Source organism: Cydia splendana, chromosome 4, assembly GCF_910591565.1.
Source record: "Cydia splendana chromosome 4, ilCydSple1.2, whole genome shotgun sequence".
Classification (NCBI taxonomy): Eukaryota; Metazoa; Arthropoda; class Insecta; order Lepidoptera; family Tortricidae; genus Cydia; species Cydia splendana.
The window spans coordinates 3112351-3137086 of NC_085963.1; the positions used below are offsets into that span (position 1 = coordinate 3112351).

At 35.6% G+C, this 24736-nt stretch overlaps 1 protein-coding gene across 2 annotated transcripts in view; it reads right to left on the minus strand.

Moving 5' to 3' along the window:
* The window catches only part of LOC134789697 (neurogenic protein big brain), a 157664-nt gene that overhangs the window by 77574 nt on the left and 55354 nt on the right, over positions 1-24736 (minus strand). The gene's annotated exons all lie outside the window — the stretch shown is intronic.

A 24736-nucleotide genomic window follows, 5' to 3' on the forward strand; every position in this document is an offset into this window, starting at 1 on the left:
ATGGTACTGTAAATCTTCTTGACAAAATGAGTGAAAAGGATTCCACTTTGTGGTGACAATAAAATAATGAGAGTAACATAATTTACAAAGGAAATTCACAGTAACATCGCTCATTTTCGCCGCGTCAGCAACTATGCAGCAGTAAAGCTGCTACAGTGACAATCCGAATGTCACATTTAGAACATTCTAATGAACAATGTTTATGAATCCAACGAATCAGCCTGTATGTATTCTTTCCAACTTTATAAATGTGTTTGCCCTTTCTAGACGCGCGAAGTTGTGCCGCTAATAATAGAGACAACTAAGGGCCACTTGCACTTCCACTAACCCGGGGTTAACCGGTTAAACCTGGAGTTACCATGGTTACCAGTACAATTTGACACTGGGTTAACGGTTTAACCTGTTAACCCCGGGTTAGTGGAATAGTGCAAGTGGGCCTTAAAGGTTAAACAAAGAAGAACTTTATTCTAAAATTACGTTGATCTTTTGGTGTGATTGGCCGAGCGTTAACGAAGGTCTCCGTTTCAGCTTAGCCAAAAATGCTTTCGTATGTCCGGATTTTCTCCTCTACAGGTCGCAATTCTCAACCGATTCTCGTGAAATTTTGTGATCAGGGGGCCGATTTTTGAATTTCGAGCGTTCGATTTCGTCACTCGAAAATCGGTGGAAAACAGCGAAATGCTAATTTTTGAAATACGAGCGATAGAAATTGGGAATCGAGTGGTATTGCCCACTCGTTTTCAATTTTATTAATAGAATTTAAAGGCTGCTATTTAACTGATCACCAGATTTAGTAAAATTTAATACCAAAAAAATCTATTTTACTACCCTACCCTAAAATCATGAATGATCACCAAAATTGTAACACCATTTTAATGTAAAATGATTACCAATTTTATTACATTTCACTATCCTTTTAAAGGAAATGACACCAAACTAATCATTATTAACCCAAAAATAGTCAATGATTACCAAATTTCAAACCCCATTTTAATGTGAAATGATAACCAAATTTTTACATCTTGCTATCCTATTAAGGAAAATGACACCAAAATAATCATTGTAAACCCAAAAATAGTAAATGACCACCAAAATTAAAACTCTATTATAATGTAAAATGATAACCAAATTTTTAAATCTTGCTATCCTACTAAAGCAAATGACTCCAAAATAATCATTGTTAACGCAAAAATAGTAAATGATCACAAAAATTGTTACCACATTTTAATTAAAAATGTGCAAATATTTAATATATCGTTATCCTATTAAATTAATTAATCCACTTCGTCACCTTTTTCTAGTAGCATTTTATTTCTGTAACAGTCGCAGTTCTAACCTAACCTAACCCACTTTTCTAGTAGCATTTTGTTTCTGTAAGGGTCGCAGTTCAAACCTAACCTAACCCACTTTTCTAGTAGCATTTCTTTTCTGCAAGGGTCGCAGTTCAAACCAAACCTAACCCACTTTTCTAGTAGCATTTCGTTTCTGTATGGGTCGCAGTTCAAACCTAACCTAACCCACTTTTCTAGTAGCATTTCTTTTCTGTAAGGGTCGCAGTTCAAACCTAACCTAACCCACTTTTCTAGTAGCGTTTCGTATCCGTATGGGTAGCAGTTGAAACTTAACCTAATCTACTTTTTTAGTACCATTTCGTTTCTGTAAGGGTCGCAGTGCTAACCTAACCTAACCCACTTAACTGATAGCAGTTTAACTTGCTTTTCTAGTAGCATAACGAAATGCTACTAGAAAAGTAGATTAGGTTAGGTAGGTATGCGGTGCGAGCTATGGGGGGTTGAGCGGGAGGGGCTAGTAATTTTGGCATCAGTTTACTTTATTTGGTAATATGTATACATTTGGTAATCATGGTGGTTTATTTAGGTGAAAATATCGCATTAATTTGTCTTCAAGATGGTGATCATTCAATATATTTGGTATTTGAATATAATTTGAAGTGCAGTCGTAATTAAAATGGTGGTACTTTTGTATTTTTAGGCCTTATTTTTTCGGTGTTCAGTAATATTTTTTGGTAAGCATGATTTTTTTATTTAGGGTACCAAAGTATTTTTTGGTGGTCATTATATTTGTAGCCTTTTATAATGGCTAAATATAAATTACTGAACACCAAAAAAATAAGGCCTAAAAATACAAAAGTACCACCGTTTTAATTACGACTGCCCTTCAAATTGTATTCAAATACCAAATATATTGAATGACCACCAAAAATTATTAATGATCACCAAATCTTGAAGACCAAATTAATGCGATATTTTCACCTAAATAAACCACTATGATTACCAAAAAATGTATACATATTACCAAATAAAGTAAACTGATGCCAAAATTACTAGCCCCTCCCGCTCAACCCCCCGTACCCCGCACCGCATACTTACCTAACCTAACCTACTTTTCTGGTAGCATTTCGTTATGCTACTAGAAAAGTAAGTTAAACTGCTATCAGTTAAGTGGGTTAGGTTAGGTTAGGACTGCGACCCTTACAGAAGCGAAATGGTACTATAAAAGTAGGTTAGGTTAGGTTTGAACTGCGACCTTTACAGAAACGAAATGCTACTAAAAGTGGGTTAGGTTAGGTTAGAACTGCGATCCTCACAGAACCGAAATGCTACTAGAAAAGTGGGTTAGGTTAGGTTTCAACTGCGACCCATACAGAAACGAAATGCTACTAGAAAAGTGGGTTAGGTTAGGTTTGAACTGCGACCCATACAGAAAAGAAATGCTACTAGAAAAGTGGGTTAGGTAGGTTTGAACTGCGACCCTTACAGAAAAGTAATGCTACTGGAAATGTGGGTTAGGTTAGGTTTGAACTGCGACCCTTACAGAAAAGAAATGCCACTGGAAAAGTGGGTTAGGTTAGGTTTGAACTAGACCCATACAGAAAATAAATGCTACTAGAAAAGTAGGTTAGGTTAGGTTTGAACTGCGACCCTTACAGAAAAGAAATGCTAACTACTAGAAAAGTGGGTTAGGTTAGGTTTGAACTCGACCCATACAGAAAAGAAATGCTACTAGAAAAGTGGGTTAGGTTAGGTTTGAACTGCGACCCTTACAGAAAGAAATGCTACTAGAAAAGTGGGTTAGGTTAGGTTTGAACTGCGACCCATACAGTAACGAAATGCTACTAGAAAAGTGGGTTAGGTTAGGTTTGAACTGCGACCCTTGCAGAAAAGAAATGCTACTAGAAAAGTGGGTTAGATTAGGTTTGAACTGCGACCCTTACAGAAACGAAATGCTACTAGAAAAGTGGGTTAGGTTAGGTTAGAACTGCGACTGTTACAGAAATAAAATGCTACTAGAAAAAGGTGACGAAGTGGATTAATTAATTGAATAGTATTATAATAAATATTTGCACATTTTTAATAAAAATGTGGTTACAATTTTGGTGGTCATAAACTATTTTTGGGTTTACAATGATTATTTTGGAGTAATTTGCTTTAATAGGATAGCAAGATTTAAAAATTTGGTTATAATTTTACATTAAAATGGAGTTCTAATTTTGGTGGTCATTTACTATTTTTGGGTTTACAATGATTATTTTTGTGTCATTTTCTTTAAAAGGATAGCAAACTGTAAGAATTTGGTTATCATTTTACATTAAAATGGGGTTTGAAATTTGGTAATCATTTACAATTTTTGGGTTACTAATGATTAGTTTGGTGTTATTTCCTTTAAAAGGATAGTAAAATGTAATAAAATTGGTAATCATTTCACATTAAAATGGTGTTATAATTTTGGTGATCATTCATTATTTTAGGGTGGTAAAATATATTTTTTTGGTATTAAATTTTACTAAATCTGGTGATCAGTTAAATAGCAGCCTTTTATAATTATGTACGGGCGATCTAGCGACCCACCCCGGATTCGCACGCGGGTTACACAAAACCTTAACAAATTATACACCTAAACCTTCCTCAAGAATCACTCTATTGATAGGTGAAAACCGCATGAAAATCCGTTCAGTAGTTTTTAAGTTTATCGCGAACATATATACACACAAACAGACAGATCGGCGGGGGACTTTGTTTAATAGGGTGTAGTAATAGTGAGAGTGATAATTATACGAATCGAAAACTAATAAATGTCACTTATGAAATATAGAATAAAGTTTTCTCTTCCGAGTTTGAATCCGACCGATTAAAAACTGGAGATATTTTACCCGCGGCCATTAATTTGACAAGGGGCTCCGAAACGCGCGCGTTACGCAAAACATACATAATTCCCCATATACTTACATACGAATACAAAAGGCTGTACGTTGCGGGATTAAATTTAATTGTCCGTGAGAAATTTGCGCGAAGTTGTAAATTTAAATTAAATATGGAATATGGGTCTTAGAAGAGGTAGGTAGGTGTGAAATGAATTATCATACATATTTGTTTGAACGTTTTATGGAAATAGTACGTCTAAATAAACTTTAATTTTAATTTCATTAGTTTGAATTTAACGGCTACGGTTGCTTGGAATCATTTTGATATCATGATAAAACTTATTTGTTTTGTGTATATTTTTTTTTATGAGAGGAGGTCTATGTACGGTAATAAATGCTTTGAGAAGCTATCTATAGTGAGTTGTTAACCATCTCACTTGGTTCGCCATAATTAGACATTCGCCAACTTTATGACACGCACGCTGGATTAATTGCGTTCTTACTACGAAGGAAAACCACTCACAATAAAGGGTGACTGTTTTATTACGGTACTGGCAGAGACTGGCAAGAAAAGATAAGTTATACGATAGATCACAAACTTGCCTAGGGCTTAATTGGTACGAAAAAGATACGAAATGTGAAATTATACATCCTGTCTGATTCTGCTTAGTTTGTTCTAGATTCTATTGTCTATTTTTACCTTATAATTGTTTGTTCTCCGTTCGTACTGTTTTTATAGTGGGAAGCAATTTGTATTTGTATAGAGTTAGACCAAGAGAAGTCTGATTATGATAGCACACGCAGTGCAAACAGTGCTAATTATACGTCATAATTTCATAGAAGCTTGACTTTTAAAATAACACTTGCACTGCGTGTGCTTTTAAAATCGTTGCAGACTTTTCTTGGTCTAACTCAAGTATTGTTTCAAATATTTTCAAAAGTGCAGTAATTCTGAACAACATTAAATTAAATTCTTACAAATATCCGCTACTTTCGTGAAGAAATAATCATCGCGTCAGCTACATAATGCGACAAACTTTTCAGTTCTTACGGCCACATAAATCTTCTCCGAAATATAATAAAACCTTAAATAGCCCCGTTAAAAATATGTTTACGAAAAAAAGTTCGAAAGATTTTTTACCTAATCAACAAGTATTAAATCTCCCAATGAAACCTAAAACGTAATGAAGACCACTAAGTTGAGCTTTTCATTTTTAATCTTGTAGTCTGGAGCTTTAGGAGGAAAGTCGAAACTTTTTTGGATAAAATTTTTTAACAGCTTTTGTTAAGGCGTTTAGTAATTATAAATTAAGAACAAAAGAAAAGCTTTCAATAGCACTAAATTCACTTAAATATTTTTAAGCAATATATCTCCTTCAGGTTAGTTAACGATTTCCAATTATTCAATGCACCGGTCTACATATTTTCATGCTTAAATAGTGTCCAATCACATTCGAATTCTGTTCCTCGTATATCGTTTTTGCGAATTTTCATTTCCAGTTGAAGAGGATTGCTCAAAAGCCTGGAAAACAATGTTTCAGCCTTCAATGCTTGTTATGATATGTAACCATAAGTATAGGTACAGTTTCAGTGCAATTCTTTCTCAATGGAGCACAATAACATTTAGAATATAGGTCTACCTATCTAGTTTCAAATTTCTAGATCCTATCTTCAACAATTTGTATTTGTATATTAACAATTTTGGATTTCACGGGCCTATAAATCCCGGTCTTTTGATAGGCTTGCGTAGGGATATAGATGCAACACGTAGTGGCTGTTACCAGCCACTGTGCCAACTCGCGTCTTATACATCTTTCACTTCCACCCCTGGAGCATATAGCTCTAGCGACTCCTCTCTGGACGGCCAATGCATGAAGACGGGGCGGGCATGAAGGCAAGCCAGAGCTGAGAGTCCTGCGGGTCCCCTGGGGGTCCACTCCGACCGACGAAGACACGCCTGAGACGGAGATCCTGACCGACTCTCGGGAGCACTCGGGTCCGTGGGGTCGTATATAAAGGTCGTATAACAATTATTATTACCCAAATACCCATCTATATAATATATAATTGGACTGTTTCATATGCAGGTAGGTATAATTTACCGTCAGAATCAGAAAGCAAAGATATCCGTCTCATCCGCTAAATAATTTCACCCACAATACAAATGTATGTCAAATACGCGTGATATCCTCCTCTCATTTCTAAACAAGCGAGAGAAATCACCAACAATCAGTGTTCCGAAATGATAAATGAGGAGGAGGCTTATTTTTGTATGGTGTCCATAGAGAAAAAAACTCTTTTGAAAAGAAACTCTTCAAATGTGATATTTTTTTAAAGGTGTAAATTTTTTTTATGACGATATTTTAGGATTTTATGGTCATAGCGTGCAACACTGCAACATATTTTTTTAAAACCTTGACTGCGATTAAGTCCTTCCGTGACAGCCACCAAACTCCAAAATTGATATCAAATTAAAGAAACTATCACTAGCTATCTAAAAATGACTTCTCAGTCTTAATAAATAATAAGATTTGGTTCTAGCCGACTTATTATATTTTCCAATAAAAAGACTTCGAACTTTATCGCTCGTTGTTTACTAGTTAAGTGGGTATAATGTCTTGTTCTGTCCAAGACATGGGTGATTAATTCTATTTCTTTCCAATGAAAGTCCGCTTTGTGTCAGACCTGATGGAAGGCGAAATAAAAATGCAAATGAGACCCCGAACAAAGTTTATCCCCTGTCAAACGATTAAGGAAATCCGAAGACTTGCGCACAATCTGAGAACTTACGTTGACTTAGATGTCGTTTTAATTTTGTGCAGCTATCGCAGAGTTTCGCTATAAAAGCAAAGTTACCTGCTACACATTTTAGGGAGTTCGTATCCTAGAACTCCAAACATTCGCTTGAGTTTTGGCCACTTTACTTTAGTTGCTGAGTTCTTCTAGGAGTATTTTTATTAAACTACTAAAATGTTCAGTGGAACATTTTAATGTAAAGAATTAGACATGTTATCAATTTTAACTAATGTCAACATTACAAAACATTAACACAGGCAGTTTATTCATTATTTAACGTTTAGCTATGGACTCTGAAATAGAGTATCCAATAATATAAATTTGTTTATGTTATTGTTCATTTATTGTAAACTACGTGTATGTGAGGTGTGCAATAAAGAGTATTGTATTGTATTGTATTGTATTGTAATATCTACCTACACATTCACCTCGCACTTCGCAGATTAAGAGTAGAAAAACCACTTATATGTAGTTGTACCTAGTATTTAGTTAAAGAGCTTCAAATATGACTAAAACATTTTTTCTCTTATAACTGTAGAAATATCAAGGGCCTTTGCTTATAATTCTTATAAATTATAAATTCTTAAAAAATAAAAAACCTAGAGGTCACAGTAATAAGACCCACGGGAACTTTACAAGTAATTATGTACAAGCATGCCTTACGCACCCGAGACAATAAGTTAGAAAAGTTGTTGACATAAATCGCCTCGGCCGGGAATTGAATCCGGGACTCCGCGGTACGGAGCGCTTAATTGATGACCGTACTTGGTAACTTCGTGAATGGTATGCGATTTGTGACCCATTTTCGCCTCGAATGGAACAATGTAGTATAACTACCATTCTATAGCTTGAGAAATGCTATGAAAGTAAAAGTGTGCCCTGTGCATGCCCTGTGTAGTCCAAGAGCGGTATACAGATTTGACAATTGGTTAACGTTTTGATGTTGTTATTAACAACTGCGCTGAGTTTGAGCGCAAGTCATCGTATCATCAAAACCTCAATAAGTATAATTTAAATTCGGAATACCGATACCGCTCCTATAAGCTGTCATCTTTCGTCATTTTCATGCGTCGGGGTTTTGGGTGCGGGCATGTTTTACACTGGCCAATAAATAGGTAAATACTGTAAAAACACCCGTTTTCGCACCCAAAACCCCGGAATATGGTTGTTTTATTAGGATATTTTTCCATAACGTTTCGAAGGTTAAATGTATAATACACTCCAAAGCCATAAAAAATAGTTACTGTATATAGAAATCTCACACCTACCATTTTCATTGCTCTAGTTTTCTAACGAGTATTACCGGTTGTATTTCATGCCAATTTCCACCATAGAGTGAACGTCCAAACTAAGTTATAGGTACCCAGATTGCCGGTATGTGTGATGGGCTCGTTAGGACAAACTTAATTACTTCTCACGTGTGGCGAGTTCGTTACGCTTACGCCAATCCAATCTATCTCGTTCTGTGTTTACAATAGGGGATATTACTGCAATGTTCTGCCGCCAGAGTGCAGCACTATCGACTCAGTAAATTCATAGACTAACTTATACATAACTGTGCCTTAAACTGTTTTTGACAAGTTTTCACAGACAATAAAATATGACATTGATGCATCAAGGCGGTTTGTTAACAAGGGCCTACCGGTAAACGCGAAAATCGAAATTTAGTTATCTGCCTCTTTATCGCTCGAATATGCAAGGGTGATAGAGAGATTAGATAACGAAATTTCGATTTTCTTGTTTCGCGGTAGGCCATGTGATTGACGTGACGTGTGATGTGTCAATGTGGTTTGTTTACTGTATGTGCCACAAAGGTGCCACCTACGCAGAGCTTTGCCTAATATTCCCTATTGTGACAATTCGCGTAGATGTAGATAAATAATGGAGAGATGTATATGTCTGTGAGTTATGAGTTTGCACTTGGTAATTTTTTTTTGCATGTAATCTAAATATATAGGTATATACATACTAGAAGTTTGCCCCGATCTGTGATCTCGTGATTTGACTTAGGAAAACATACTCTTAATCATATACCCCGGTTTTAATGAAGCAATTTTGATTAGATTTTTAAATATTGAGAGGGCAAATAAAACTTACTTAAAAGTTCATTATAAATCTACCCTCCGATTATTCTTCGCTAATCAAATTAACCTTTCGTATTCGTATGTGTGTGGTGGTCAAAATCGTGGTTTCGAACCTCGGTTGTGCTATATAGAGCAGAAAAAATTGCTATCCAAAAAAATGGAAAAAGATGATTAAAAATTCGGTCGGGATCCATGTATGTAGAAGGTTTTTACAATAAATGTCTTTCTTTCTTTCTTTCTTCTATAGACAAAAGGTTATAATAACGTACTTAGTGTTAAGCGGCACCTACACAAAACGCATTTACCTAACCATAACTATGTATAACATGTATTCAGTGTACATTTGTCTGATTTTTTAGAAAAGTCACATAGGAGTTGTGTTTCTCTGCAGCTGGCAGTATCAAGGTACTTCATTTCCTAACTAGAAAACTACAAATTGCCAACTCGCTCACGGCCCCACAAGCCAAAATTCCTGAAAACAGCGCATGTTAAAAACTGGTTCAACAAAGTCCACTGGGAAACCAAACATGTCTGTTGTGAAACTATATCTTGTTGCACTTTGTAATAAAGTCCAATTTTGTATGAAGCGGTGTGTAGTACCTATATTTAGTATAGTATAAAGGCTAGGTCACATAAAAGTATTATTCACGGCGGTAACAGCTGTTCGCTGGTCGCTACCGTTTCTACAGACTATTTCTATGTACCTAACTTACATAAATACATATTATATTACAAAATAGGTTACTTGATCCTTGACATTTCTTATACCTATTGATATACGGATTAACGTATTTGTACCTAAATATATTTCTTACTGCAATAGCAATGTTATTTGGTGAACACATTATGATGCAAACTTATATACCTATATGTACATGGTAAAGTAACTAAACGGTGTGGTCACTACCTAACGAAAACAACTAAAACAATAGTACCTAGCTCGTTGCAAAACTTGCACAAAAACTGCAGCTTTTACATTATACAATATATTATATAGAATATTGGCTTTGTGTAGCTACTTAGGTAGGTAAACGTTATTTTTAAAAAACGAATTCAAATACAATTTCGTATTATTGTAAGTGTAAGACTAAGTAAATAATTGCTAGACTTGTATTTTTGTATTTAACTATGTTATCTTTAGAGAAATTATTCTTTCTTTTCATCCTAGCTGTAAAGATAGAATATTTCTAAATAATAACTTACTTTCGCCTGAGTTATGATCCAAAGCGACAGGTGTGATCCGAGGCATTGCATGGAATGTAAGTGTTTGTATGAAACCCGTTTTATTCTCACGTGGAGGTAATAACGGTCTCTTTAAGCCGCTGAAACGGCGCAGAGGACGTGGCACGCTTTATTAAATAAAATATTGTTTCTCATAGGTAGGCGCATATTTAAAGATTTTACATTCGATTATCGTAGGTCAACATTACGTTAATTTGTGAATGAAATCGACGTTGCTTATTTAATGCTGACTATTTACACACGTAAATAAATGTAAATTCTCGCTACAAATATTACTCGTACATTTTTAATGCTTAACTTTATAACATAATGGAACATGTTCACTCTCTTACCCAAGTTTGGTATGTAAACAATTTCCACTGGTTGTACAGTACCAGTAGAATGAACGTAAATTATCCTCGACCTCAATAAAGTCTGTTTCAAGCAACGTTCAGAAATGTTCCACATTTCACTATCATCTTCTTTATACCTTGAAGATATTCTCATTGCTTCGCGAGCACGAAGGTTTCTTGGCGATCGGCAATTAAAACTTACCGATCATGGGACCAATATTGGGGGCCGATTTTTGATTTTCGACCGCTCGATTTCGTGTATTTCGTGTAATAATATCTCCACTACGAGGCATTTAAATTCTACTAATAGCACTGAATACGAGTGGTCAATACCACTAGATTCCCAATTTCTATCGCTCGTATTTCAAATAATAACATTTTGCTGTTTTCCACCGATTTTCGAGTGACGAAATCGAGCGATCGAAATTCAAAAATCGCCCCCAAGATGACAATCGTTGATGAAAAACGCCAATTGGAAAACTTATGTAAATAATGAATGGACATATATCTAATTACACAAACGGGTCTACCGCGATATAAATAATGTCATTGTTTTTACGTATCAGCTGAGTTGCACCAGCTGTGGTCACGGAAAGACTGACGTCCCAGCAAATGTCAACGGAGATATAAATAAAACACCACTAAACTACCCGAAATTGGTTTATAAAAATGTTCGGGGTAGACAAAGAAATTGCATCTACCCGTTAAAGTGTAATGTTTACTGTCCACGCTGTTATGTTGTGTTGTTGTGTGTGTGTAGTTGTTGTTTATCGCGGTAGACCCTTTGTGTAATTAAATATGTGTACAAAACGCGAGAGTTTAAAGACATATTGGACATAGCAACGTGAGTTTCTCGTCAGCCGTCCCGATACTTTTTCTTCTACTCGTCTGGCGTTTGCCATTCAGTGTCATCTTGACTAGGCCTCCATAATCTTTTTCACATCATTCGCTTGTGCATCTCGTGCGTAATGGTGCCAGCGTTTTTAATTGGAACAGAGTTGCGTTGTGTTTCCTTTGATTTTAAAATAAAATAAACTAAACCATTTAATCTTCACTATTTATTCCAAATTCACGTGTAATTTTTTGTATGGTGGGCCTTAGGAGGACGTGTGAATACCTACTGTACCTAGGGTAGGCCTTCTGTGTTTTGCTCGATTTGCCCCCGCTCGTGCAGCCAATGACAATGCACATCCTCATCCGCCATCACCGCCAGAGCCGAGATAATGAGTTTCTACGGCTGTTTAAATACAGAATACGAATACAGGATGTTTTGTTACATTATCATAACTAGGGAAAATTGTAGCGTAAAAGAAACAGAACACATAACACCTAGTTTATAAATAATAAATTGATTTATTTTAATGTTACATTGCATCAGTTGTGCAATCAATCTATATCAAAAGACTAGGTGCGTAATAAAATAGGCAGCCGATAATCAAGGTAAAGCTTGTAGCAAAGTTTTTATGCTAAAAGCTATTAAATATTAACTAGGTAAGTACTTACAATATGTGTTTTTAAGTAGACACACTATTATATTGCATATGATTATAAACTGAAATCATGGATATTATATAGGTACTAAAGAAAATGTGACCAAGCCCTCCAGCTTACGGCCTCTAGTGTATGAAATTTATTTTAGTTTATAAAAACTATAATTTTTTCAAACCTTTACAAGTGAATGTGCTATTTGGATTTTGGTACTACTGAATTATGATATTTTGATTGGATTGTAGCGGTGCACCAGCCGAGCGATAAACGGGCTATGGTACTGTAAATCTTCTTGACAAAATGAGTGAAAAGGATTCCACTTTGTGGTGACAATAAAATAATGAGAGTAACATAATTTACAAAGGAAATTCACAGTAACATCGCTCATTTTCGCCGCGTCAGCAACTATGCAGCAGTAAAGCTGCTACAGTGACAATCCGAATGTCACATTTAGAACATTCTAATGAACAATGTTTATGAATCCAACGAATCAGCCTGTATGTATTCTTTCCAACTTTATAAATGTGTTTGCCCTTTCTAGACGCGCGAAGTTGTGCCGCTAATAATAGAGACAACTAAGGGCCACTTGCACTTCCACTAACCCGGGGTTAACCGGTTAAACCTGGAGTTACCATGGTTACCAGTACAATTTGACACTGGGTTAACGGTTTAACCTGTTAACCCCGGGTTAGTGGAATAGTGCAAGTGGGCCTTAAAGGTTAAACAAAGAAGAACTTTATTCTAAAATTACGTTGATCTTTTGGTGTGATTGGCCGAGCGTTAACGAAGGTCTCCGTTTCAGCTTAGCCAAAAATGCTTTCGTATGTCCGGATTTTCTCCTCTACAGGTCGCAATTCTCAACCGATTCTCGTGAAATTTTGTGATCAGGGGGCCGATTTTTGAATTTCGAGCGTTCGATTTCGTCACTCGAAAATCGGTGGAAAACAGCGAAATGCTAATTTTTGAAATACGAGCGATAGAAATTGGGAATCGAGTGGTATTGCCCACTCGTTTTCAATTTTATTAATAGAATTTAAAGGCTGCTATTTAACTGATCACCAGATTTAGTAAAATTTAATACCAAAAAAATCTATTTTACTACCCTACCCTAAAATCATGAATGATCACCAAAATTGTAACACCATTTTAATGTAAAATGATTACCAATTTTATTACATTTCACTATCCTTTTAAAGGAAATGACACCAAACTAATCATTATTAACCCAAAAATAGTCAATGATTACCAAATTTCAAACCCCATTTTAATGTGAAATGATAACCAAATTTTTACATCTTGCTATCCTATTAAGGAAAATGACACCAAAATAATCATTGTAAACCCAAAAATAGTAAATGACCACCAAAATTAAAACTCTATTATAATGTAAAATGATAACCAAATTTTTAAATCTTGCTATCCTACTAAAGCAAATGACTCCAAAATAATCATTGTTAACGCAAAAATAGTAAATGATCACAAAAATTGTTACCACATTTTAATTAAAAATGTGCAAATATTTAATATATCGTTATCCTATTAAATTAATTAATCCACTTCGTCACCTTTTTCTAGTAGCATTTTATTTCTGTAACAGTCGCAGTTCTAACCTAACCTAACCCACTTTTCTAGTAGCATTTTGTTTCTGTAAGGGTCGCAGTTCAAACCTAACCTAACCCACTTTTCTAGTAGCATTTCTTTTCTGCAAGGGTCGCAGTTCAAACCAAACCTAACCCACTTTTCTAGTAGCATTTCGTTTCTGTATGGGTCGCAGTTCAAACCTAACCTAACCCACTTTTCTAGTAGCATTTCTTTTCTGTAAGGGTCGCAGTTCAAACCTAACCTAACCCACTTTTCTAGTAGCGTTTCGTATCCGTATGGGTAGCAGTTGAAACTTAACCTAATCTACTTTTTTAGTACCATTTCGTTTCTGTAAGGGTCGCAGTGCTAACCTAACCTAACCCACTTAACTGATAGCAGTTTAACTTGCTTTTCTAGTAGCATAACGAAATGCTACTAGAAAAGTAGATTAGGTTAGGTAGGTATGCGGTGCGAGCTATGGGGGGTTGAGCGGGAGGGGCTAGTAATTTTGGCATCAGTTTACTTTATTTGGTAATATGTATACATTTGGTAATCATGGTGGTTTATTTAGGTGAAAATATCGCATTAATTTGTCTTCAAGATGGTGATCATTCAATATATTTGGTATTTGAATATAATTTGAAGTGCAGTCGTAATTAAAATGGTGGTACTTTTGTATTTTTAGGCCTTATTTTTTCGGTGTTCAGTAATATTTTTTGGTAAGCATGATTTTTTTATTTAGGGTACCAAAGTATTTTTTGGTGGTCATTATATTTGTAGCCTTTTATAATGGCTAAATATAAATTACTGAACACCAAAAAAATAAGGCCTAAAAATACAAAAGTACCACCGTTTTAATTACGACTGCCCTTCAAATTGTATTCAAATACCAAATATATTGAATGACCACCAAAAATTATTAATGATCACCAAATCTTGAAGACCAAATTAATGCGATATTTTCACCTAAATAAACCACTATGATTACCAAAAAATGTATACATATTACCAAATAAAGTAAACTGATGCCAAAATTACTAGCCCCTCCCGCTCAACCCCCCGTACCCCGCACCGCATACTTACCTAACCTAACCTACTTTTCTGGTAGCATTTCGTTATGCTACTAGAAAAGTAAGTTAAACTGCTATCAGTTAAGTGGGTTAGGTTAGGTTAGGACTGCGACCCTTACAGAAGCGAAATGGTACTATAAAAGTAGGTTAGGTTAGGTTTGAACTGCGACCTTTACAGAAACGAAATGCTACTAAAAGTGGGTTAGGTTAGGTTAGAACTGCGATCCTCACAGAACCGAAATGCTACTAGAAAAGTGGGTTAGGTTAGGTTTCAACTGCGACCCATACAGAAACGAAATGCTACTAGAAAAGTGGGTTAGGTTAGGTTTGAACTGCGACCCATACAGAAAAGAAATGCTACTAGAAAAGTGGGTTAGGTAGGTTTGAACTGCGACCCTTACAGAAAAGTAATGCTACTGGAAATGTGGGTTAGGTTAGGTTTGAACTGCGACCCTTACAGAAAAGAAATGCTACTGGAAAAGTGGGTTAGGTTAGGTTTGAACTAGACCCATACAGAAAATAAATGCTACTAGAAAAGTAGGTTAGGTTAGGTTTGAACTGCGACCCTTACAGAAAAGAAATGCTAACTACTAGAAAAGTGGGTTAGGTTAGGTTTGAACTCGACCCATACAGAAAAGAAATGCTACTAGAAAAGTGGGTTAGGTTAGGTTTGAACTGCGACCCTTACAGAAAGAAATGCTACTAGAAAAGTGGGTTAGGTTAGGTTTGAACTGCGACCCATACAGTAACGAAATGCTACTAGAAAAGTGGGTTAGGTTAGGTTTGAACTGCGACCCTTGCAGAAAAGAAATGCTACTAGAAAAGTGGGTTAGATTAGGTTTGAACTGCGACCCTTACAGAAACGAAATGCTACTAGAAAAGTGGGTTAGGTTAGGTTAGAACTGCGACTGTTACAGAAATAAAATGCTACTAGAAAAAGGTGACGAAGTGGATTAATTAATTGAATAGTATTATAATAAATATTTGCACATTTTTAATAAAAATGTGGTTACAATTTTGGTGGTCATAAACTATTTTTGGGTTTACAATGATTATTTTGGAGTAATTTGCTTTAATAGGATAGCAAGATTTAAAAATTTGGTTATAATTTTACATTAAAATGGAGTTCTAATTTTGGTGGTCATTTACTATTTTTGGGTTTACAATGATTATTTTTGTGTCATTTTCTTTAAAAGGATAGCAAACTGTAAGAATTTGGTTATCATTTTACATTAAAATGGGGTTTGAAATTTGGTAATCATTTACAATTTTTGGGTTACTAATGATTAGTTTGGTGTTATTTCCTTTAAAAGGATAGTAAAATGTAATAAAATTGGTAATCATTTCACATTAAAATGGTGTTATAATTTTGGTGATCATTCATTATTTTAGGGTGGTAAAATATATTTTTTTGGTATTAAATTTTACTAAATCTGGTGATCAGTTAAATAGCAGCCTTTTATAATTATGTACGGGCGATCTAGCGACCCACCCCGGATTCGCACGCGGGTTACACAAAACCTTAACAAATTATACACCTAAACCTTCCTCAAGAATCACTCTATTGATAGGTGAAAACCGCATGAAAATCCGTTCAGTAGTTTTTAAGTTTATCGCGAACATATATACACACAAACAGACAGATCGGCGGGGGACTTTGTTTAATAGGGTGTAGTAATAGTGAGAGTGATAATTATACGAATCGAAAACTAATAAATGTCACTTATGAAATATAGAATAAAGTTTTCTCTTCCGAGTTTGAATCCGACCGATTAAAAACTGGAGATATTTTACCCGCGGCCATTAATTTGACAAGGGGCTCCGAAACGCGCGCGTTACGCAAAACATACATAATTCCCCATATACTTACATACGAATACAAAAGGCTGTACGTTGCGGGATTAAATTTAATTGTCCGTGAGAAATTTGCGCGAAGTTGTAAATTTAAATTAAATATGGAATATGGGTCTTAGAAGAGGTAGGTAGGTGTGAAATGAATTATCATACATATTTGTTTGAACGTTTTATGGAAATAGTACGTCTAAATAAACTTTAATTTTAATTTCATTAGTTTGAATTTAACGGCTACGGTTGCTTGGAATCATTTTGATATCATGATAAAACTTATTTGTTTTGTGTATATTTTTTTTAATGAGAGGAGGTCTATGTACGGTAATAAATGCTTTGAGAAGCTATCTATAGTGAGTTGTTAACCATCTCACTTGGTTCGCCATAATTAGACATTCGCCAACTTTATGACACGCACGCTGGATTAATTGCGTTCTTACTACGAAGGAAAACCACTCACAATAAAGGGTGACTGTTTTATTACGGTACTGGCAGAGACTGGCAAGAAAAGATAAGTTATACGATAGATCACAAACTTGCCTAGGGCTTAATTGGAACGAAAAAGATACGAAATGTGAAATTATACATCCTGTCTGATTCTGCTTAGTTTGTTCTAGATTCTATTGTCTATTTTTACCTTATAATTGTTTGTTCTCCGTTCGTACTGTTTTTATAGTGGGAAGCAATTTGTATTTGTATAGAGTTAGACCAAGAGAAGTCTGATTATGATAGCACACGCAGTGCAAACAGTGCTAATTATACGTCATAATTTCATAGAAGCTTGACTTTTAAAATAACACTTGCACTGCGTGTGCTTTTAAAATCGTTGCAGACTTTTCTTGGTCTAACTCAAGTATTGTTTCAAATATTTTCAAAAGTGCAGTAATTCTGAACAACATTAAATTAAATTCTTACAAATATCCGCTACTTTCGTGAAGAAATAATCATCGCGTCAGCTACATAATGCGACAAACTTTTCAGTTCTTACGGCCACATAAATCTTCTCCGAAATATAATAAAACCTTAAATAGCCCCGTTAAAAATATGTTTACGAAAAAAAGTTCGAAAGATTTTTTACCTAATCAACAAGTATTAAATCTCCCAATGAAACCTAAAACGTAATGAAGACCACTAAGTTGAGCTTTTCATTTTTAATCTTGTAGTCTGGAGCTTTAGGAGGAAAGTCGAAACTTTTTTGGATAAAATTGTTTAACAGCTTTTGTTAAGGCGTTTAGTAATTATAAATTAAGAACAAAAGAAAAGCTTTCAATAGCACTAAATTCACTTAAATATTTTTAAGCAATATATCTCCTTCAGGTTAGTTAACGATTTCCAATTATTCAATGCACCGGTCTACATATTTTCATGCTTAAATAGTGTCCAATCACATTCGAATTCTGTTCCTCGTATATCGTTTTTGCGAATTTTCATTTCCAGTTGAAGAGGATTGCTCAAAAGCCTGGAAAACAATGTTTCAGCGTTCAATGCTTGTTATGATATGTAACCATAAGTATAGGTACAGTTTCAGTGCAATTCTTTCTCAATGGAGCACAATAACATTTAGAATATAGGTCTACCTATCTAGTTTCAAATTTCTAGATCCTATCTTCAACAATTTGTATTTGTATATTAACAATTTTGGATTTCACGGGCCTATAAATCCCGGTCTTTTGATAGGCTTGCGTAGGGATATAGATGCAACACGTAGTGGCTGTTACCAGCCACTGTGCCAACTCGCGTCTTATACATCTTTTCTTCCACCCCTGGAGCATATAGCTCTAGTGACTCCTCTCTGGACGGCCAATGCATGAAGACGGGGCGGGCATGAAGGCAAGCCAGAGCTGAGAGTCCTGCGGGTCCCCTTGGGGTCCACTCCGACCGACGAAGACACGCCTGAGACGGAGATCCTGACCGACTCTCGGGAGCACTCGGGTCCGTGGGGTCGTATATAAAGGTCGTATAACAATTATTATTACCCAAATACCCATCTATATAATATATAATTGGACTGTTTCATATGCAGGTAGGTATAATTTACCGTCAGAATCAGAAAGCAAAGATATCCGTCTCATCCGCTAAATAATTTCACCCACAATACAAATGTATGTCAAATACGCGTGATATCCTCCTCTCATTTCTAAACAAGCGAGAGAAATCACCAACAATCAGTGTTCCGAAATGATAAATGAGGAGGAGGCTTATTTTTGTATGGTGTCCATAGAGAAAAAAACTCTTTTGAAAAGAAACTCTTCAAATGTGATATTTTTTTAAAGGTGTAAATTTTTTTTATGACGATATTTTAGGATTTTATGGTCATAGCGTGCAACACTGCAACATATTTTTTTAAAACCTTGACTGCGATTAAGTCCTTCCGTGACAGCCACCAAACTCCAAAATTGATATCAAATTAAAGAAACTATCACTAGCTATCTAAAAATGACTTCTCAGTCTTAATAAATAATAAGATTTGGTTCTAGCTGACTTATTATATTTTCCAATAAAAAGACTTCGAACTTTATCGCTCGTTGTTTACTAGTTAAGTGGGTATAATGTCTTGTTCTGTCCAAGACATGGGTGATTAATTCTATTTCTTTCCAATGAAAGTCCGCTTTGTGTCAGACCTGATTGAAGGCGAAATAAAAATGCAAATGAGACCCCGAACAAAGTTTATCCCCTGTCAAACGATTAAGGAAATCCGAAGACTTGCGCACAATCTGAGAACTTACGTTGACTTAGATGTCGTTTTAATTTTGTGCAGCTATCGCAGAGTTTCGCTATAAAAGCAAAGTTACCTGCTACACATTTTAGGGAGTTCGTGTCCTAGAACTCCAAACATTCGCTTGAGTTTTGGCCACTTTACTTTAGTTGCTGAGTTCTTCTAGGAGTATTTTTATTAAACTACTAAAATGTTCAGTGAGCCTCTGAACTCAGATGTTCCACTCATCATCATCATATTTTTGATATCTGCTTATCACGCTTAGCCGTACACATAAAGATGTTATTCTACATTAATTTAGTCAAAATATCAAAGGTTAAAAAAAACGTGAAAGTACAACGTAAAAGACTGAAAGAGCCCACAAATTCCACAATGGTACGGTCCATCCCTTGTCCTGTCCCGTGGGAAAGAGGAGCGAAGTCTAAACAAATACCTAACTCCCCCCATTAGCGAGTGCACGTGTGTCTTCCTACGCTGATTAGATTGATGTTTGGACTTTCAAGAAGTGCCATTTGTAAAATAAATACAAAAAGAAATCCAACGGGCTACCTAGTACATATTTGTATTTTTCCTAAGCAAATCAGTAGATAGAGAAGCAAGCTGAAAGTGATTATTAACTTATACATTTTGATTTAAAAACATAAAATTGTTGCGAAGGAAATCCAATTTAGGTTTATATATTTTTTCTTCGTTTCTTCTACTTTGTAATAGCAGAACACTAAGCCAAGACTTAAAATTCATAATTTCTTTATCAAAACGTACTTTTTCCTTGGAATTTTATAAAAATAATAGAAAACGAGTCTGCGCAGAACATGTAGCCGCAAGCTGACAAGGCGCCATCTCATTTCTTAGATTTTAATTAAAGGGGTCTCGCCTTTTAATTACTCTTCAAATGAACCTAAGACACAGACATTAATATTGATTTTTCACTTTCAATTTTGTTATGTTTCCCGGCCTTCGCAAGGCTCGTAGAATTAAAAAATTTCACTAAGTTTCAAGCGGCATAGAACGCGTTGGTTGTTAGTAATGGCACTGTAAACTTTCGCAGTATTTTATAAAGAAACTTTTGTTTTAAAGCGTGTTCAGCTGGCGATGTTGAGGCTAGCCACACACTTTAGCAAATTGGAAAAGAGTTAGAAACAGAGGGCCGAGAGACTAACGTTACATATTAATGTGTTTGCAACTGTTACAAGCATGTAACTTCGACCATTTATCTAGTCTGTTCGGAAAGAGAAGAGTCCCCATACATTTCACGACTCTTCTCTTTCCGCACAGACTCTATCTGATCCGTTTCAATTAATAAATAAATATTATAGGACAATTTTACACAGATCAACTCAGTACCACAGTAAGCTTAGTAAGGATTTATGGACAACACATCTCAACGAATAAGTACTTATGCAAGAACGATTCAAAGGAACTAGCGCTGTATTGGGCGCTATATGATTTCGATTTTGAAGCAATTGGTCAATATTAAATCCCTAACACAATGTTGAAGTGCACAGGCACATCTTACTAATTTATTTACATTAACGGTTCTCATCTCATTAGATACCATTAGTAGCAAAGTTTGTTTATAGTTAACAGCCCTATTCACAATTACAGCGCGAGCGCAAGTGAGTCTAATTTTAAACCAATCCAATATACCTTGGAACAAGGAGCCAGCGGTGTGCCGATGAGAAAGTTCTCGTTTCTGAGAAATCTTATCCGAAGAAATTTCCGGAAAATTTCTAACTTTCTCGAGAACGTTCTCTTATTAGCATAAATTATTTATTTATTTATTTTTAAACTTTATTGCACATACAAAAAGTACAACAGGCGGACTTAATGCCGTTATAGGCATTCTCTCCCAGTCAACCATAGGGCGAAACAGAAAAGCGATAAATCAGTTATAAACAAACCTTTTTTTTTATGGATTGATATATTGATATTTACTTTTGTTATGTTTATACCTTGTGCCTCAAATAACTAGTTTGGGCAATATTGTGTTGTTTGACTCCTAGTTTTTTTATCAATTAGTATTATTTTTTATATTGCTATGAATGGTGCCAAGTATTTGCTTTTAAGCTTCTATGGTATTTGACTTATTTCCTACACTAAGCGATTAAACAAAAGAATTCATCGCTTTTGCGACGAAAGGATAAAACTATCAGAGAACATTCCCGAGAAATTTCCGAGAACGTTTCCGATAGATTTCTCTGTTCTCGGGAAAATTTCAAGAACGGCACATCGCTACAAGGAGCGCGATTCAGATTTAAATTTGTTACTGTTTTAATCTTATTTTGATACGACGGATGTGTGTGAGATGCGCTCCTATCACCAAGACGAGCCAGACGTGGTTGTATCAAAACTGATCAAAACCTAGTACCTGCCCATACAACCATTTCCAGTCGCCGTTACGACGCGGTGTTGACACATCTTGTGTCGACACCGTCTGTTTCGGTCACAATTCCAGTCGCAGAGTCGTCGCCGTGTCGACACAGTTACCAGAAATGGGGAAGGGTCGACACATGACACAAAGTGACATAAAGTGTGGTCGCCGTGTGCACACATTGTTTCGGGTTTGCGACTACTTTATGCCAAAATCATTCGTTCATTCGTTCATTTTGTTCCTGTCAAATGGAAACTGTCAGATGGAAAAATACTTAAATAAAAATAAGTGACATCAATACGCCACCTCTAAAACGGATTACAAGACGTAATTATATATTGTTTGCATTTATATTACAAATTGACTTAAATTATTATGGGGAATTAAACTGCTCGAGTGATTTGATAAACTAAGTGTAATATAATCAACGCGCCACCACATTGTTTTAGTTTAGCCGGAAATGAAATTGTTTACTTCTCAGTGCCTGTGTTCATAACTATATTATTTGAAGCATTTTTAGTACTTCGATGCGTATACTATACTTAAATAACAGAAATAACGCTTTACATACTACGAAACTTGTTAATTATGATGTATAAATATGGTTTAAGGCTGAGAAATATTGCAGTCACAAAGTAGTTGCAATGTTTCGACTTTGTGTCGACTCTGTGTTGACACATGACACGCGCTGTCAAAAGTAATAACAAAGTTACTGGTATGTTACTGGATTTGCAAAATGGCTCCTTGTGTTGATTTGTTTTCAGATATTCTCAAAGTGTAAAAATGCCGTGGTCAGAGATGGGCATTAATCGATTAACTGTTTATTCGACTAATTAATGGAATAAAAAAAGTTAATTCTCAAATTTTAATCGCGATTAGTTTAGTCGACCTAACATAGATTGAAATTGAATTAATCTGAATATTAATCGAATAAATTATCGATTAAATCTCGATTGAAAGTTGACAGGGGGCCATTTTTGTACGTAAAAATGGCCCCCTGCGGCCATGCACTATGTCATAAAAGTCGTCATGGATGTCGTTTTATAGGTTTTAGGGGGCCCCGATTTAGAAAATGATGACCATTTTGAAATCCAAAATGGCGGCCATGTACTATGTCATAAAAGTCGTCATGGATGTTGTTTTATAGGTTTTAGGGGGCCCCGATTTAGAAAATGATGACCATTTTGAAATCCAAAATGGCGGCCATGCACTATGTCATAAAAGTCGTCATGGGTGTCGTTTTATAGGTTTTGGGGGGCGCAGATTTAGAAAATGATAACCATTTTGGATTCCAAAATGGCGGCCATGCACTATGTCATAAAAGTCGTCATGGGTGTCGTTTTATAGGTTTTAGGGGGCGCAGATTTCGAAAATGATGACCATTTTGGATTCCAAGATGGCGGCCATGCACTATGTCATAAAAGTCGTCATGTATGTCGTTTTATAGGTTTTAGGGAGCCCCGCTTTCGAAAATGATGACCATTTTGGAATCCAAAATGGCGGCCATGCACTATGTCATAAAAGTCGTCATGGGTGTCGTTTTATAGGTTTTCGGGGGCGCAGATTTCGAAAATGATAACATTTTCAATTTAAAAATGGCGGCAATGCACTATGTCATAAAAGTCGTCATGGATATCGTTTTATAGGTTTTAGGGGGCGCAGATTTCGAAAATGATGACTATTTTGGATTCCAAGATGGCGGCCATGCACTATGTCATAAAAGTCGTCATGGATGTCGTTTTATAGGTTTTAGGGGGCGCAGATTTCGAAAATGATGACTATTTTGGATTACACTTTTATGACAAAATACGTAGCCGCCATCTTGGATTATAAAATGATCATCGTTTTCGAATTCTGCACTCCCTAAAACCTATAAATCGACATCCGTGACGACGCAAGTTATCTTTATTTTCAGATATAACAAATTGCTACAGAATACAAAGGACAAAAAAGAAGCGAGGAGGTAATGAAACAAGCAAAAATACAGATGATTCCTCGACGCAATTGGGTGATTCTTAAATTGTGTCCAGATTTTTTTTGTCATAAAAGTTTATATTTTTCACATATTACTAAATCTATGGCAAAAGTTATAATATTGCAATGGATTCCATCGCATGTAGGTATAAGTGGCAATGAGACAGCTGATGCATTAGCAAAACAGGCATGCAGCGATGGCATTGAATTTCACTTGAAACATTATATGGGGGCAATAATGACTGTTTACATTTAGTCAAATTAAAGTGTCGCGAATTGTGGAAGGAATATTTCGACGAGAGATCTAGGGACAAAGGTATTTGGTATAAGACAATACAGCCACAACCCTTTAATTCTCCTTGGATTGATAATAGTGTGTTGTGTAGGCAGGATCTAGTTTTATTATTGAGATTGCGCTCTGGACACATTCCATTGAATAAGTTCGCCTACCTCATGCGTAAAGTGAATTCGGAATTATGCACCTTATGTAATCGCGTCGAGGATGTGTATCATATTTTAATGGAGTGTGTCCGAAATGAGCGACTTAGAAGACAGATATTTCATGACAATGACAGTTCCATTGGGTTATGTAATACCTACCTTTCGAACCCCATGTCTGAGGTTGTTGAAAAGGTACTAAATAGTGTTAAGTGCGGTCTGAGGGACAGAAATGTGTGATGTAATTAAACTAGATGTAGCTATTTACTTTCTTTTAACTTTGTTAATTAAGTCTGTTTTTTATGGGGTGACATATTCGTTCAATCGAAAAAGCCCCTTAATAAAGGAAAAAAAAAAAAGTTCCGTGACATTTCGACCTTGTAATTTTTTAAGAAAATGTTTTTGTTTATCTATGGGGATCTCTCTAGAATAGTATAATCAAGGTATGTTTATATTTGATGAATGAAATAGTAACGCAAAAAAAAAATATATTTGTGTCTTATATTCCTGCCGAAGACTTTTATTTTACCTTTTCCTTCTACACAAGTTTGGCCAAGTAATAAGAATTTAGGGCTCTCAATTTTATTTTGACTTCTACAACAGTAAAGCTACGAGGCCATGTTTTGGTATCGTT